Below are 19,667 nucleotides of genomic sequence, written 5' to 3' on the forward strand. Positions count from 1 at the left end.
TGGTTACATGCCAACAGGCAAGGCAGAGCATTTACCTTTCTGGTTTGTGAAATTCACAATGATGCTGTGTATGGAAACAACAGCAGCAATGGGTTCCAAAGTGAGTCGAATGTACAGAATGCTTCTGTTGACTTCTGACGAATTCTGTGTCTGTAGACAAGCTAAGGCCACCAATGACAAATGAGCAGAGTTCTGAGGTGAACGCGGGTTGATATTTTCGTTTACGTTAATGAGTAGGAAAAAGGTGAAACAACAAAGAAGACATCTGTTGGGATTTCACTCATTTGTCAGTGACATGAACGACTTCCTTGCGGAGTCAGGTAATAATTTTTGAATATGAGAATACTGTCTCCACTTTTTGTGGTATTCTTGGTATAGTAGCTACAAATATAACCAACTTTTAAAGTCCATCTGCATGGTTAACATTTTCTCCTTCATTTAATCTTAAGTGTAGAAAACTAAGAAAACAATAAATCAAGCTCAGACTGGCTGTATTTGTCAGTTTCTGTGGTGCAAACCTTAGCATGTAATCCTCAAATGTTAATCACTAAACTGGGAACTTCCTTGGTGGCCCAGTGCCTAAGACTCTGTGCTCCCAATGAAGAGAGCCTGGGTTCAATCCCTGTTCAGGGAATTAGACCTCACAGGCCACAACTAGGAGTTCACATGCTACAGCTAAGACCCGGCATAGCCAAATAAATAAACATTAAAAAAAAATTCACTAAGCTGGAAGCTTGAGGGCAAATCTTATATGTTTTGCTAAATGCTGTGCCCCCAAGACTTGTATGATTCATGATGCCTGGTAGATGCTCAGGAGATACTTAAAGAATGAGTAAGTCTCTCTACCTGATTGTGAAATAAATAGAAAATAAATCTGTTCACCTTTTGGGAGTTACCTCATAAAAATCCCTTGTTTCACAGAGTTTCTTGTTACTGTTTATTCCAAATTTATGACTGTATACATTACAATACAGTATATAATATATATATATTTATGTATTATATATTGTAAAATACACAATGCATATTATATATAAATTATATATGAACAAATATTATATATAACATATATTATATATATTTATATCACATGATTAGATACATAATCATTATATCGATATCATAATTATATCATATATTATAACATACAATTATACTATATATTATAATACTGTGATATAATTATTAAAGCTATATGTATTTGTACATATGTGTATATGATTTATATTTATAATTAATAATATATTCTATAATACATATTATACATATGTATTACATTATATATGATACATATATTATAACAAATAATTATATATTATAGCATGCCTATTATATACATGTATGTGGAAGTGAGAAATAGATTTAAGGGACTAGATCTGATAGAGTGCCTGATGAACTATGGACAGAGGGTCGTGACATTGTACAAGAGACAGGGATCAAAACCATCCCCATGGAAAAGAAATGCAAAAAAGCAAAATGGCTGTCTGAAGAGGCCTTACAAATAGCTGTGAAAAGAAGAGAAGTGAAAAGCAAAGGAGAAAAGGAAAGATATAAGCATCTGAATGCAGAGTTCCAAAGGATAGCAAGGAGAGAAAAGAAAGCCTTCCTCAGTGATCAATGCAAAGAAATAGAGGAAAACAACAGAATGGGAAAGATTAGAGATGTCTTCAAGAAAATTAGAGATACCAAGGGAACATTTCATGCAAAGATGGGCTCGATGAAAGACAGAAATGGCATGGACCTAACAGAAGCAGAAGATATTAAGAAGAGGTGGCAAGAATACACAGAAGCACTGTACAAAAAACATCTTCATGACCCAGATAATAACCATGGTGTGATCACTCACCTAGAGCCAGACATCCTGGAATGTGAAGTCAAGTGGGCCTTAGAAAGCATCACTATGAACAAAACTAGTGGAGGTGATGGAATTCCAGTTGAGCTATTTCAAATCCTGAAAGATGATGCTGTGAAAGTGCTGCACTCAATATGCCAGCAAATTTGGGAAACTCAGCAGTGGCCAGAGGACTGGAAAAGGTCAGTTTCCATTCCAATCCCAAAGAAAGGCAATGCCAAAAAAGGCTCAAACTACCACACAATTGCACTCATCTCACATGCTAGTAAAGTAATGCTCAAAATTCTCCAAGCCAGGCTTCAGCAAAACATGAACAATGAACTTCCAGATGTTCAAGCTGGTTTTAGAAAAGGCAGAAGAACCAGAGATCAAATTGCCAACATCTTCTGGATCATCGAAAAAGCAAGAGAGTTCCAGAAAAACATCTATTTCTGCTTTATTGACTATGCCAAAGCCTTTGACTGTGTGGATCACAATAAACTGTGGAAAATTCTGAAAGAGATGGGAATACAAGACCACCTGACCTGCCTCTTGAGAAACCTGTATGCAGGTCAGGAAGCAACAGTTAGAACTGGACATGGAACAACAGACTGGTTCCAATTAGGAAAAGGGGTACGTCAAGCCTGTATATTGTCACCCTGCTTATTTAACTTACATGCAGAGTACATCATGAGAAACGCTGGGCTAGATGAAGCACAAGCTGGAATCAAGATTGCCGGGAGAAATATCAATAACCTCAGATATGCAGATAACACCACCCTTATGGCAGAAAGTGAAGAGGAACTAAAAAGCCTCTTGATGAAAGTGAAAGTGGAGAGTGAAAAAGTTGGCTTAAAGCTCAACATTCAGAAAATGAAGATCATGGCATCTGGTCCCATCACTTCATGGGAAATAGATGGGTAAACAGTGGAAACAGTGGCAGACTTTATTTTGGGGGGCTCCAAAATCACTGCAGATGGTGATTGCAGCCATGAAATTAAAAGACGCTTACTCCTTGGAAGAAAAGTTATGACCAACCTAGATAGCATATTGAAAAGCAGAGATACTACCTTCCCAACACAGGTCCGTCTAGTCAAGGCTATGGTTTTTCCTGTGGTCATGTATGGATGTGAGAGTTGGAATGTGAAGAAAGCTGAGCACTGAAGAATTGATGCTTTTGAACTGTGATGTTGGAAAAGACTCTTGAGAGTCCCTTGGACTGCAAGGAGATCCAACCAGTCCACCCTAAAGGAGATCAGTCCTGGGTGTTCATTGGAAGGACTGATGCTAAAGCTGAAACTCCAATACTTTGGCCACCTCATGCAAAGAGTTGACTCACTGGAAAAGACCCTGATGCTGGGAGGGATTGGGGGCAGGAGGAGAAGGGGACAACAGAGGATGAGATGGCTGGATGGCATCACCGATTCGATAGACATGAGTCTGAGTGAACTCCGGGAGCTGGTGATGGACAGGGAGGCCTGGCGTGCTGGGATTCATGGAGTCGCAAAGAGTTGGACACGACTGAGTGATTGAACTGAACTGATGTATATATATATGAATATATACAGACATATAAAATACATATTTGTCTATATGTGCGTATACATATAAACAAGGTTTTAAATAATGTTGAAAGTGAGGAAGTTATTTCTTAGTGGTCGGTTAATTTTTTAAAAATTAGATTTTGAACTTCTCTGTATTGCTTGAGTTTATTTCCATTTTATACACTTTTTTATAGAGAAACATAGTTGTTATGAAGATGAAGGAAGGTGAGGAGAAGAGTAGGAGGAGGGTCAATTGGAAGGGAGGAAGAAAGTCTGACCCAGGGTGGATTACTCCAGGGAATAGCCTGCAGTAAGAGGGTCTTAGCCCGAAAAGAAAGGAAGAAACAGAAAGGGGGGTGCATGAGGGAGTAGCTAGAGATGAGCTGAGGACCAGAGATCCTAGTTACACAGACCTTGCAGGCTGCTTCAGGGACTGAGCCCTTTATCCAACTTTGAAGCAGAGAAATACAATAGAATTTCTATAATAAAAAGACCACTCCTTGAAAAATAAAAATAAAGGACAGAGTAAAAAGAAAAAAAAAAGATCACTTCTTTAAAAATTTACCCAGGTGACTGCTGTTAGTTACTGACGCTTAGTGATAGGAATATAATCACTGTGAGTAAACTTAATTTAAAACGCAACAAAAACAAAAAGACTACTCCATATAAAACAGATAACTAATTGGAACCTACTGTATAGCCAGGGAACTCAGCACTCTGTAATGAGCTCTACGGGAACAGAATCTAAAAAAGGGTAGATATATGCATATGTATAACTGATTCCCTTTACTGTACAGCAGAAAGTAACACAACATATATTCCAATTAAAATTATTACTCCAATAAAAATAACAGAAGATTAAAACAAAAACAAAAACAAACCCTGCCCCCCTCCACCGCCAAGAAGAACACATCAGAGTTTTCACCTGAAACAAGGTGAATTTCTTCTCTCTTACTCAACTCATCTATATAGTCAGCATTTCCACCCCAGCTGGCATCTGGGGCCCCAAAATGCATTCTGGGTTTTGCTTTTAGCTCTATCCCAATCAGGAGATTCTACAGACATAATCAATTGTACGTTTTCCTGCACAACATGAAAATCGGGCTTTGATTAGTTATAAAAGTTGAGTTCGTCCTTTAAGACAGGCAGAGAGAGAGGCGGGGAGAGAAGGAGGGAGGGAGAGAGGAGTGGAAAGAAGACAGAATTGCAAAACAAAGCAGAGCTGAATGAAGCACAAATGGAGCTGAAGGCAGGAAAAAAGAAAGAGGAAAAGAAAAAAAAAAAGGACAGAGGGACGGGCAGGAGGGTGGAGGAAGAAAAGAAACAAAATAAGATTTAAAGAATCAATACCAGCCGAGAAGGGTGGATCCCTTCAGGCCCTTGCCTGCTGTAATTACTTAGCTCAATGGGCTGGGGCACCAGGCCTAGACCCCTGAAGGGCTTGGATCAGACCCAGCACTGTGACCAATTAGCTTCACCCCATTCCCTGCTCTGCCTCAGACACTTTTCACCACCTCAGGTCTTGTACTTCAGTTTTTCAGCTTTTCACACCTCAGATTATTTCTCTATAAAACGGGAGCAGCAATATTTTTTTGATATTTTTTTTTTCTGGCTCACAGATTGCTTTAAAAAATCTGCATAACTTACTTGACGGAAGCCACAGTGTCAATACTGAAAACAGAATTCTCACTTCAGAGCTCACGTTTTTGCTTAGGCCCAGTCTGTCACTAAACAAAGGTTCCCTAAGGGTCAACTTGTGTGTTCAAAACTCTATTCAAAGCGGTGAAGGAGAACAAGCAGGTATTAAAAAGAATCCCTTCTCATCAAAATTCACAACTTCTGGTCTTCGAATGACAGTGTTAAGAAAATGAAAAGGCAAGCCACAGACTGGAGAAAATATCTATATCTAAAAATATAAGGAATAAAAATATAAAATATAAAAAAAATCTTTTACAAGATGAACAACCCCATTTTAAAAAAGGAGCTAAAGATATCAACAGACACTTCACAAGCAGAGATATATGCATGGCCAGTAAGCATATGAAATGATGCTCAACATCATTAGTCATCATCCACAATGAGATTTCACTACACACCCATTAGAATGACCAAAATTAAACAGACTTGACAATACCAAGTGTTGGCAAATATACAGAACAACTGGTGGTGGGAGGATAAAATTGTCCAACCCCTCTTGAAAACAGTTTGACAGTTTCTTATAAAGTTAAATATACACCTAACTACTGCATATTTACCAAGAGAAATAAAAACATATGTTCACACAAAGACTTATTCATGAACGTATAAAGCAACTTCATTTATCATAGCCAAAAAGTGGAAACAAACTGTCCATCATCGAGTGTATGGAGAACGAATACACACATACGCTATCTTCATAGACTAGAATAATAACAAGGCCAAAAAAAAAAAAAAAAGAATGAATTACTGGTATACGCAACAATGTGGGTGAATTTCAAAAGCAGTATGCTGAAAGAAGTCAGACTCAGAATACCACTCTCTGTAAGATTTGATTTATATAAAATTCTAGAAAAGACAAAACCAATCTATAGTGACAGAAAATAGTTTAGCAGTTGCCTAGGGCACGGGAGGAGGGGTAGTTACCTAGAAGAGACAGAAAAGAAGTTTTAGGGTGATGGAAACGTCTCAAACCTTGAGGAGACTGTATACATTTGTCAAAACTTATTGAAATGTGTTCTTAAAATGGGTGCATCTTACTATATATAAAGTATACTTCTAAACATTGATTTACCTTTCTGAAAAATAAAGGAAGAATCTCTGTATCAGAGGACTTTCTGTCTAAGAAGCGTTGTATCCTTGGGGCACGTTATTCCAAATTATATCAATTTGAGGAGGGGGAGAATTTTATAGTAGGGGGATCCTAAAGCCTGTTCTAATATTAACATACTTTCTATATTAATGTGACCATCAATCATATCTCAATCTATAAAGTGACAAAGATGCTAAGTAAATCAAATAGCATACCAACTCCCTCTACTGACATCTTGACTATCCTTTATAATGTCATCTGCCTTCAAACAAATCAAATTTTGTCCTAAGAGGTACTATTCATAATATTTGTGTCATCAGTTTTACATTTACTGTGCTTACTGGTTAATAGCAAGGTTTTTTAAGCTTCAGAGACTTAAGTGACATTTGAAAAATATCCAAGATGAAAAATACAGTAGATGAATAATTTCCTTAATCAGTATAATCTCCAAGAAATTGATTATCACAGTTTATAACTGGTTCATGGGAATAGCTTTAAAGGCTTAGACTACTGTCAAAATAAATGTGTTACAAATGATCATTTATATTATAAAAAGAGAATTAATAATAAAAAGCTACTTTTTCATCTCCCTTCTACTCAAATTATTTCCAATTACTGTCACTCATTCTTTTGTGGAATTTCTTTCCATTACCTTTTCATGACAAGTTTGAGCTCTGGTGTATCCACAGGGAACAAGAATTGTTTCATGACTGCAGAGAGCGCTGGTTACAGTGAAATAACAGACTTCAGTTAGCCAAGAATGACGGCATTCCCCGGCTGCCTTAATCCTTGTGAATGTTCCTAGTCTGGTTCATCCTAAAGTTATTGATTATAAATAACCCTGTCAACCAACATGGAGTGGAAAGATCCCCTTTGGACCCAAGACACAACAGGTTGCAGTCCTGAGACCTTCTTTTCTTTTTCTTTTTCTTTGTAGCTATTAGGGAAATGGATTCACTACAGCAGAGACTCCACCTGATGTGGAAACTACAATTTGGGGTCTGGCATTTCTTCTTGGAACATATTCAGTTATAAGCTTCATTCTTGCTTGATCCACATCTATCCCTTCTTTAAAAAAGAACCAGCAAGTATAAGGTAAATACTGAAGGCAGATACTTTAGAACACTTCAGTGACAAAAGATTTGGTCTATTAAAGAATCTGCGCAATAGCTAAACACTTCCGACCACGAAGTTAATACAGGTACCTACACCTAGTACCAGGCACCATAGAAAGAGTTTTAATTTAATCCTCTGAATCTCTCTACAAAGTAGTCTTTATTGCTACTTTTCCATTTTGCAGAAAAGAAAACTGAGACAGACAGTTATGTAAGTTGCCCAAGGACACACAGTTCACAATCAGAAGAGGTAGGAGTCAAGTGTAATCTGTCTGACTCCAAAGTCACCAAGGCATTCAGCTTTTCTTACTGGGAAACTCAGTGCTTACTTACTGAGACATCAAGGATAATCTCACCACATTTAACAGGAGAGAGATTCTGTAGAGAATAAGCAATAGACTCATACTAAATCTAAAAGTCAACCTGAAATATAATTTTGACCTTGCAATACACTGCAAATATTAAAATAAGAATACTGGTATACATTCACCTTCTCCTAACACTCTACCAATTTTCAACATGGTCGATCCAAATAAATTCATTTAAAAAGGTAATTAGCAAATGCTTTGGAGGAAAGATTGGCATAAATAAAGTTTAGATTATGCATTGTTTGGACTAAGCATTTCCACTTCCAGGATCTGTCCTGCAGGAAATTTGCACAAGTATCCAAACACATATGTCCAAAAACATTCTTTGCAAACATTCTTACACTGGCAAAAACTGAAACAACCCAAGGAGCATCACTGGAGAATGATTTTAAAAGTTTTGCTACATTAAAAAAATAACATTACTATGCAGATTTCCCTGGTGGCTCAGATGGTAAAGCGTCTGTCTACAATGCGGGAGACCCAGGTTCGATCCCTTGGTTGGGAAGATCCCCTGGAGAAGGAAATGGCAACCCACTCCAGTACTATTGCCTGGAAAATCCCATGGACAGAGGAGCCTGGTAGGCTACAGTCCATGGGGTCGCAGAGTCGGACACGACTGAGCAACTTCACTCACTCATGCAGATTTCAAAGAAAGAGATAGATTTACATGATGTGGGAAGTTATCCAAAATGTATTTGGTGGAAACACAGGTTGCACAACAATATGTGTATTATTTTTGTAAGAATAAAAAGATGTATGAAGAAAAAAATCTGAAAGGATACGTGTTAATTGTTTTCTCTTTTTCTGTTTTTGATGTGGCCCATTTTTAAAGTATTTATTGAATTTGTTACAATATTGCTTCTGTGTTATTGTTTTGGCTTTTTTTGGCCACAGGCACGTGGGGTCTTAGCTCTCCAACCAGGGATTGAATCCGCAACCCCTGCCTTGGAAGGCGAAATCTTAACCACTGGATGGCCAGGGAAGTACCTACATTCTAATTGTTCAGTTCAGTTCAGTTGTTCAGTCGTGTCCGACTCTTTGCAACCCCATGAATCGCAGCACGCCAGGCCTCCCTGTCCATCACCAACTCCCGGAGTTCACTCAGACTCACGTCCATCGAGTCAGTGATGACATCCAGCCATCTCATCCTCTGTCGTCCCCTTCTCCTCCTGTCCCCAATCCCTCCCAGCATCAGAGTCTTTTCCAATGAGTCAACTCTTCGCATGAGGTGGCCAAAGTACTGGAGTTTCAGCTTTAGCATCATTCCTTCCAAAGAACACCCAGGGGTGATCTCCTTCAGAATGGATTGGTTGGATCTCCTTGCAGTTCAAGGGACTCTCAAGAGTCTTCTCCAACACCACAGTTCAAAAGCATCAGTTCTTCAGCACTCAGCCTTCTTCACAATCCAACTCTCACATCCATACATGACCACAGGAAAAACCAGAGCCTTGACTAGATGAAACTTTGTTGGCAAAGTAACGTCTCTGCTTTTGAATATCCTGTCTAGGTTGCTCATAACTTTCCGTCCAAGGAGTAAGCGTCTTTTAATTTCATGGCTGCAGTCACATCTGCAGTGATTTTGGAGCCCCCCCCAAAAGTAATGGTAGCTATTAAATTGGTAAAGTATTGTAGTGAAGTATTGATGAGATGAGGAGGGGAAACTTTAGTCATCTTAGGTCTTCATAGACGTTTGCAATGAGAATGTGTCTGTGTGTTTAAATAAAAGCAAAGTATTTGAATTTACATTGCTCTTTACTTTTCACAATATATTCATATATATATATACATACATTGAAATATGAAATATACATGTGAATAGATCAAAATGTAACAATGATTATCTCTGGATGGTGGGACTAAGATTTCCTCTGAATTCTGTGTTGCATAGATCTTTATATTTTATAACTTTCCTTAATGAATATGCATTACTTTTATAATCATCCTAAATTATGTGAATCCCTGGAGAAACATCCTTCTCTCTGGAATTTGGCTCTCTCAGCCATCCCAAATGGGACAGACTGAAGGAATAGGATGTTCTTTTACCTCCTTAGGCAAAACAACACATTCCCAACCTAAAACATTTGGCTTGACCATACACATTGGAGTGTTTGGTTTTGTGAATACACAGAGGCACATTCTTACGTCTCAGATGGCTTGGGCATATTTGTTGGGGAACGTGCTCATCCAATCAAGCAACACAGACTTCTTAGGCTTTTGTTTTGCTCAAGAGGTAAGGTGCTGTGGAGGAATACAGGAACAAGACCTGGCCTTGTCCTTCAGGCCTGGGAAGGCCAGGATCTCACTGAGCGGAGGGATACACATACACGGAATGGGAGACAACACCCAACACAACATCTGAAGAGTCAAAGCGTCTAGTACCGACGCATGAACATTACAGTAGAGTCAGAAGAGGGAAAAGGGCTGGAAAGGGTTCAGGGCATCCTGGCCCACTTGCCTCATTTGACAACGGAAATGCCATCAAGCTTTAGGGAGCACTTTGAAGTTATTCAGCAGTGCTGTTTCTTGTTCCCATTGCTTTTTGTATTGGGTTTGCCATATCAGGTTATGGAAGAATCTGAACGAACTTTTTGGCCAACCCAGTATCTATTCTGCTAGGCTAGATTGGCTTAATCGAGGCACATTTTGTTGTGAAAGGCTGTCCTGCACATGGCAGAATTAGTCTACCAGCATCCCTGGCCTCTCTACATGCAGGTAACATTCTCTGGCCCAGTTGTAACTATCAAAAATGTCATGTCTGATCCTGAGTGACCACAATGATGGGGTAAAAGTAACAGGAATGGGAATGTCAAGGAAGGAAGCCAAGGGACTTCGCTGGTGGTCCAGTGGTTAAGAATCTGCCTGCCAATGCAGGGGACACGGGTTTGATCCCTGGCCTGGGAAGACTCCACATGCCATGGGGCAGCTGAGCCAGTGTACCACAACTATTGAGCTCGTACTCTAGAGCCTGTGAGCCACAACTACTGAAGCCCACATGCTCCCTAAAGAGAAGCCACCACAATGAGAAGCCCACACACCACAAGGAGAGAAAGCAAGTGTGCAATAAGGAAGGCCCAGTGCAGCCAAATATAAGTAAATAAATAAAGGAACGAATAAGAGTATTTGTAAAAAGGAAGCCAATTTTCTTTCATAGATGATTATGAGTTTCTTCATCAACATGTTGAATTTGAGGTCACAATGAGATACCCAAAGAGTAATGACCACCAGGCAATTAGGGCTAAAGACCAGAGTGGTTTAAGATAATCATTCCATATTTACTAGTCCCAGGAGTGGAGATATGACCTCAAAATGGTGAGGCTGAGCTTGTGGTTGGCTGTGCAAAGAACCTGAACTCACAAACTTAAAAACAAAAGCAAAACGTCTATGTGACCCAGACTACAAGGTACAAAGTGTCTCCAATCCTATTAGTTTCTTATTTAGCCATTCCCTGCTGAAGAGTATATAAGATACAGGCTGAGAAGATTATTTCTCTGAGGAGTTCATTTTATGTTTTCAGATATCATCAACATCCAGAGGAATTTATTTATTGCCAAATTAAATTCACGCTATATCAGGTACTGCACAAAGATAACAGCAGAGATGTGGTCCCTGATTCTAGACTCTTACTGATACAAATAGGTAAAGCACTTACAGATAGAATAAAACATTCTAAACAATAAGAAGAGGATAAAGAGAATAAATAAAACATTCTAAATAATAAAACATTCTAACAATACGCTCATCACGTATAAGTTGAAAGTACGGGGGAAGAGAGTCATACTGGGGAGACAATTTCAGGAGTCACAGAAAATGGCACTGAAGATAGAGCAATGTGAAAATGAGGTGGTCAGGGCAATCTCCCTCCCCCTCATGGAATCACTGAACAGTTTTCAGCAACATGGTTCAATTCATGGAGTTTGTATCTCTCCAGCTGTTAAATGCCACGGACATTATCTGTTTGAGGATACATTCATCTATCTACTTATTCAACAAATATTGGATTTTACCTCCATATGCTGTTCCTGGCGTAGATCGAGAAATTCAAAACTGAAAGCAACATAACCCTACCTTTGGATGAGGCTGATGAGCAAACAAACTTTACTGGAGGGCACTGTACCTGTTAGGATGCTCTGGACTATAGGTAACAAAAGATATAAGAGAATGTGGCTTAAATTATGAAAACTAATTTTGATATGAAATTATTATTTCACATCAAAAACTATCTCAAGACAGAGAGTTCCAAAGCTGACTAACTCAGTGTCCCTGTGTCATCACGAAGGACCCAGGTATTTTCTGTCTTTCTACTGACATCTTCAGTGTGCTGGCTTCACGAGTCAAGACAGCTGCTGTAACTCCAGACATCACATCCTGAAGCCACCACAGGTGAGACTGTGAGGCTTACGAGAAATAATGCATATACAAAGCATAGGTCCTAGCACATAGAAATGGCTCAAGGGATGTTAGCTTTTATTCTTTTGTGATATTACGCTAGAACTGCCATAACAAAGTATCACATGCTGGGTGACTCAAACAACAGAAATGTACTGTATCACAGGCGTGATGGCCAGCAGTCCAGGATCAAGGTGTCAGCAGGACCGGTCCCTTCTGAGGGCTGTGAAGGAAGGATCTGTTCTAACTTCTCTTCCCAGCATATAGATGGCCATCTTTTCTCAAAGTCATCAGCCATAGTGGGTTAGGGGTTCATTCTATTGCAGTATGACCTCTTTTCAACTAATTATATCTGTAATGACCCTATTTCCAAAGAAATCCATATTCTGAGGTGTTGAAGATAAGGATTTCAACCTATGAATGTTGGAGTGGGAAAAAATTCAACCTGTTTTAACATTGTTAAGCAATGTGCTTCAATGCAAGTATCTTTATTTTATCAAGACTTCTAAAAGGACCTTTCCAGAGATAGAAAATAGGTGGAAAAGACTTTGGTCAAGTGTTCAGCACACTATAATCTCCCTTATAGGTGACAAGTCCCCTTTATCTGACTATGGGTGGATTTGTGATGCATTTGGATGTGAAAGCCATTATGGGAAATTCTTTATATATCGAGCTCTTTTGGTAAAGGATGATGTTTTCTTCTCCTGGCCTTATTTCCTTTATTCTCTCCCCTCCAATTTCATCGCATCTACTTCCTTGTCCTCTTTAAGAAAAGACCAAAAATACCCTCTTGTATTTGTTTGCATTTCTTCCCTATATGGAGGAGAAAAACAATAGTGAAGAGTCTGGAGTACATTCTTATTTGCTGCTCTCCTTTTCTTCTGGTAGAGACTGTCTGGAACTGGGCCCTGGCTTTTATGTGGCCACAGGAGTAGGGGGCAACAGAGCACGAGATGGTTGGATGGCATCATCAACTCAATGGACATCAGTTAGAGCAAACTCTGGGAGATACAGAAGGACAGGGAAGCCTGGCATGCTGCAGTCCAGTTGCAAAGAGTCAGACATGACTGAGTCGCTGAACAACAGAGTAAAACAAAGCATAATACTTTCCACCAAGTTGCACCGTTCTCCTGGGTGCAGGAAGAGTTTGTAAGTTATTAAAAGTTGAGTGAGTGCTCTGGGCTGCTCAAGACAAACACCAAGACCATCTGGACCGTCAGTCCATCTTTTTCCTGGGGCCACAGTCACTCTGTCCTGGGCCTGGAGGGAAGTCGGATGGAAGAGAGGACTAGGTTTCATTTCTGGAAAGAGAGGGAAGTGCAGAGGGGGCCTGATAGGGATTCTCCTTCCTGTTCCCCAGCAGGACTGCTGGCTTCTTGGTTATTCAAGCTGAGAAGCAGTCTGCTCTCTGCTCCCTCACTTTACCAGCTCCTGTCTCCCCCCACCCTCTTCCCGCAGATTCTCTTTCCACAGGATCCACAAGTGCTGGGGAACTGGAGCTTTTTAACTTTGTAAACCTGGACCTGCCATCCCAGAGCTGCCGCCACTGGCGCACCCTGGCATACTGCCTGTGCCCAGCTGGTGAGATGGAGAACCCAGCACTGCCCTTCCATTCAATTAAGACAATCAGATTTGTTCACTGTGATGACTCGCAGGTTGTATGCACAATTTTTAATTTCAAGCTAAGCTTCCAAAAAAAAAAAAAAACAAATTAAAGACTCTTCTTTTCTCTTTTAATGCTTTACCATTAATATTTTCTAAGGAGAAATGAAAAAAGTTTCAGCATCTCCAACAGTGTGTTCCATGAGTTTCCTGGTGGGAGGTGATAAAGGCATTTTTTTTAACTGACTAAAAATGGTTAGCCACAACACCATGAAAATATCTCAGAATGTTTTAAAATGAAAAAAAAATTTTTCTGTGACATGGAAATAGCCATTTAGAGGGGGGGTCCAGGGGCTGCCGGCAGCTTTGAATGGTTGATTTTAGCCCTCTCTGGACCTCCCTCATGATTTCCACACCAATTTTCATCAACTTCAAAAAAGCAAGCTACCTGAAGTACAGAGAAGGGGAAAAGTATGGGACCATTTGTTATTTTGGACACAGATGATTCCAACTGAGGGAGGACATTAAAATGTTTCAAGAAACAGCCTTTGAAATACAGCAATAGACTCACATCTATAACAGACTCTTCGTAATACAACCCCCCTCCATCAAGCACAGAACCCTTTTGTGCCTCTGTAGGCTTCAGATCCGACCCCTGGGAACCTTTTTAAGTAGTGGAATGTAGCCATAGCTTCTACTGATGCTTAACAACTGCTTGCACCATATACAGATCTAAGCATAAAATTATGGTAGACAACACCATCCTAAAACCTTCCACCATTTTAAACTTTGCTGTCAAAAAGAGAATAGACATGCACTGCTTTGCTACATATTTCTGGAGAAGAATTAATATCATGATATAAAGTGCTGTGTGTCCCTTAAGAGGAGGATTTCGGTTGATATGGCTGCAAAACAAAATTAATTTTACCTAATTTGCATGTCTAAAGTGAAGGTGTACTGAAGACCTAATGATTATCTACTGCTACTGCAAATAGTATTGAATGAAAGTATGAATCCCATCATCCCAGTAGTTAATTACCTCAATTATTCATTGATATGCAGGCCTTTTCCTGACCACCTTTCTGCTAAACTTCCCCACCTTTTCAACCTTATTCTAGTAGTTCTAAGGCTTTTAATGTTCAAGAACTAGCCTACTCAAGGGCCCTCATTTAAACATTTTCTAGATGCTTATTTATTCTGATCACTCCTTATGTTTCGTTTACTCAGCCTCCCTCTTACTTAGGGTGAGCTGCTTAGGAATTGTAACTCTTAAAGGAGATGGAGGATTCTGAGGCCTGGAAGAGAGAGCAGGGGAGGCGAAGTTATGCTTCTTCGCATTTCAATCAGGCTTAATACTTAAGCCATCTAGAGACTGTCATACTGAGTGAAGTAAGTCAGACAGAGAAAGACAAATATCAGATGCTATCACTTATACATGGAATCTAAAAAAATGGTACGAATCAACTTACAAGTCAGAGTTACAAATGTAGAAAACAACCTTACGGTTACTAGGGGGGATGGGGGGAAGGATAATTAGGGAGGTTGAGATTGACACATACATACTACTATATATAAAATAGATAACTAACAAGGACCTACTGTAACACAGGGAAATCTACTGAATACTCTGTAATGACCTACATGGGAAAAGAATCTAAAAAAGGATATATATGCACACACACGTGCATGCGCGCACACACACACACACACGCGTGCACACACACACACACACACACACACACATATATATATATACACTTCCCTCATAGCTTAGTTGGTAAAGAATCTGTTTGCAATGCAGGAGACCCAGGTTTGATTCCTGGGTCAGGAAGATTCCCTGGAGAAGGAAATGGCAACCCACTCCAGTATTCTTGCCTGGAGAATCCCATGACAGAGGAGCCTAGCAGGCTACAGTCCATGGGATCACAAGAGTCGTACATGAGTTAGTGACTAAATCTCTCCACCATATATATGTATATACATATATATACACACACATATATATATGCATATATACATATATATACAAATATATTGCAAAAACCATAGTGCAAAACCCTCAGCCCCACCACCCAATTTGGAGCCAAACACCCAAATCAAGTTTTAGCTGGCTCAAAGGCCACACGGCAGAAGCTCCCACCCACATCTGAAATGGGAGGTAAGAGGATATTTATGTGGATAACCCCAGAGCTTTATCTGTGACCAGGGGAAACACAACCCCAAGCAGCAAAAACAAATACCTTCCGCTAGTTATTTGGGAAAAACAGAGCAAAAATACTTCCAAAGATGAGCATCATTGGAAAAACCTAGAGAAAGATAAAGTACGATCAAAGGCTGGTGAAATGGAATTGGGGGTTTCATCTGCATTTTGAAGAACTACATTTGAGTAAAAAAAATCCTTCTAACCCAATTTAACAGAGACATGGGCTGTCAGTGGGTTTCTCTGGGCCAATCTCTTAGTGTCAGGACTAGATATCCCTCCCAAAGGAACAACGAAGTAAAATGTAAAGGAAAGGAACCATCTCTCATTTTAACTGGCCTCAGAAATGTGCCTGGATTTTGGTGTGTGTTTCACCTACATTTAAATAACCCCAGCATAACATGGTAAGGCTAAACAATAGGTGTGCATATCTCAGTTCACTGCTCTGCTTTCCTGTTCCAAAATGGCTTAAAAAAATTTTTTTTATTGGAGTGTAATCGATTTACAATGCTGTGTTAGTATCTGCTGTACAACAAAGTGAATCAGCTATGTGTGTGTGTGTGTGTATGTGTGTGTGTGTGTGTTTTGTTTCTTATTTGCTAAATACAGGGGTTGGAAGAGATGGTTTCCAAAAACCTTGCCTGAATAAAAGCTCCAGGGTTCCCTGGCATCTTGTTTTCATACCTCAATCTTTAAGGGGAGGGGGAATGTGGATAAAACAGCAATATTTTATTTCCCGAAGCTTTGATTACACAAAATTGGCTGAGTAGGGAACTTACATCTCTCTACTCTCGTCTCCATATATAACGGCGTAAGTTGCTAACTATATGCAAGGAAGCATTCCTTGGGAAAATGTGAAAAATGTAAATGTGGTTAGAACACTTTTATAATGCACACATATGATCACTACTTTATAAAGTTGGTGGGGGACTTCCCTGGCAGTCCAGGGGTTAAGACTGCACTTCCACTGCAGGGGACACGAGTTTGATCCCTGGTCAGGGAACTAAGATCACACATGCCACACAGTGAGACCCAAAACAGAAAGTAGGTGACCTCTGTTCTCTTGCAATCACAAACCATACTGAAAAAAAAACTAAAGAACTGCTGGGAGAGCTGTGTTAGTGGTCTTAAAGAGTAAAACGGTAAATAAAATTATGACCGAAATATTAATTGATTCAGCATGACAATTTGGTGCCATCTTAGTGGCTCAGAGGTTAAAGCGTCTGCCTCAATGTGGGAGACCCGGGTTCAATCCCTGGGTTGGGAAGATCCCCTGGAGAAGGAAATGGTAACCCACTCCAGTATTCTTGTCGCAAAGAGTTGGACACGACTGAGTGACTTCACTCACTTATTCTGATGCCCTTACATGGCAGCCTAAGTTATGACAATCGGCTAAATGATGGTGCAGGGGGGAACTTCATTTGTGCCCATTGCTCTTCATGTGCAAATGAAGCTTATACCTTCTTAAGAAAGTTAGTGGTCAAAATAAATAACCAGATTAAATACCACCTTCTCGGTTTTGGGTGTCCTTCAAAGACTTTTTCAGAATGGACATGCCATTGCCATGGAAGTGAATGGCTACCATTTTGCTATCAGAGGTCAGTGAACTAAATATTATATGGCTAACCTTGGTATCCAAACAGCCAGGCAGCCCGACAAAGGTCATCACCTGGGTGTTACTGCACCCAGGGAGTCTGATACCTGTGTTCTGCAGTTTTCCAAAGTGGTCTTCACCTTAGATGACATGAATTCTCTTCTTCAAATACTTCAGTGGATTCCCTCTGGGCTCACGAGGAAACACAAACTCCATAGATGGCTGAGAAAGCCCTGTGTTTATTGATGTGTTTCTACTGCTGGGACAGTACCAGGCCTGAAGCGGGCACTTGAACACTTGCTAAATGAATGAAAACTCTGTGTGATCTGGGTCCCTGCTCACTTTGCCTTCCTCTTCATTTTCCCCAGCCATTCTGGCCTTTTACAAGTTCAAAAAACACGTCAAGCTTGTGCTCTGGTCAATGTTATGTGGCAGCCTGGATGGGAGGGGAGTTTGGGGGAGAATGGATACATCTGTATGGATGGCTGAGTCCCTTCACTGCTCACCTGAAACCATGACAACATTGTTAACTGGCTATACCCCAATACAAAATAAAAAGTTCAAAAGAAAAATAAATAAAAACTAAAAAAGAATTATATAAAGTAAGCCTGACCTCAGCAACAAAGGCAAAAATAATATAATTTAGCCATCTCAGAAAAAAAAAAATGTTCACATTGCTTCTGTCTTTGTATGTGGCTCTGGATCATAAAATAAACATGAATACAGAATGCTATACAACATCTATAGAGACCAGATTTCTTGAAAGAGGGCACCAAGAAGTTTTTTTCCCTTGAGAGACCATTCCATTTTTTTCCTGCAATGATAGAAGACACCTGATGAAACAGGAATCATTCAGGCTCTTAACTGGAGAATCTGATGCACAGCCAGGGAGGAGGAGAGGCATCTCCCTTAGCCATTCCTGGGACTCACAGCCCAGGCTGATCCACTGGCTCCTACGATGCTGGCCACACAGATTTCTGGGCCCGCCAACAATGGAACAGAAACCACAGACGGTGCTGCTCTGCCATGGCTCTTCTGTTCTGATCAGTGGGGCAGGCACTGATGGCCATGTATTATGTTCTGTGGGCCTCGCTGGCCTGTTCCAGGAGCTGCCGGGGTTTATTCTGAGCTGATTCCAGAGGCTGTATTCATTTCCCAGGGTTGCTGAAGCACAGTCCCACCAACTTAAAACCAAGAGAAATATATTTCTCACAGTTCTGGACGTGAGAAGTTTAAATTCAAGGGGTCAGCTGGGCTCTGCTCTCTCTGAGGGCTCCAGGGAAGGCTCCTTCCTTTCCTTTTCCAGCTTTTGATGTTGCCCAGCAATGCTTGGCACCCCTTAGCTTGGAGCTGCCTTACTCCCATCTCTGCTTCCATTGTCATGTGGCCTCCCCCTGTGTGTGTTCCTCTCATATCACATGGCTTTCTTATAAAGTCACCAGTCCTTGGATTTCAGTTCAGTTGCTCACTTGTGTCCGACTCTTTGCGACCCCATGAACCACAGCATGCCAGGCCTCCCTGTCCATTACCAACTCCCGGAGTCCACCCAAACCCATGTCCATCGAGTTGATGATGCCATCCAACCATCTCATCCTCTGTCGTCCCTTCCTCCTCCTGCCCTAAATCTTTCCCAGCATCAGGGTCTTTTCCAATGAGTAAGCTCTTCGCATCAGGTGGCCAAAGTATTGGAGTTTCAGCTTCAGCATCAGTCCTTCCAATGAACACCCAGGACTTATCTCCCTTAGGATGGACTGGTTGGATCTCCTTGCAGTCCAAGGGACTCTCAAGAGTCTTCTCCAACACCACAGTTCAAAAGCAACAATTCTTCGGTGCTCAGCTTTCTTTATAGTCCAACTCTCACATCCATACATGACTACTGGAAAAACAATAGCCTTGACTAGATGGACATTTGTTGGCAAAGTAATGTCTCCGCTTTTTAATATCCTGTCTAGGTTGGTCATAACTTTCTTTCCAAGGAGTAAGCATCTTTTAATTTCATTGCTGCAATCACCATCTGCAGTGATTTTGGAGCCCGGAAAAATAAAGTCAGCCACTGTTTCCAGTTTCCCCATCTATCTGCCATGAAGTGATGGGACTGGATGCCATGATCTTAGTTTTCTGAATGTTGAGCTTTAAGCCAACTTTTTCACTCTCCTCTTTCACTTTCATCAAGAGGCTCTTTAGTTCTTCACTTTCTGCCATAAGGGTGGTGTCATCTGCATATCTGAGGTTATTGATA

This window comes from Bos indicus, chromosome 13, assembly GCF_029378745.1.
Source record: "Bos indicus isolate NIAB-ARS_2022 breed Sahiwal x Tharparkar chromosome 13, NIAB-ARS_B.indTharparkar_mat_pri_1.0, whole genome shotgun sequence".
NCBI lineage: Eukaryota > Metazoa > Chordata > Mammalia > Artiodactyla > Bovidae > Bos > Bos indicus.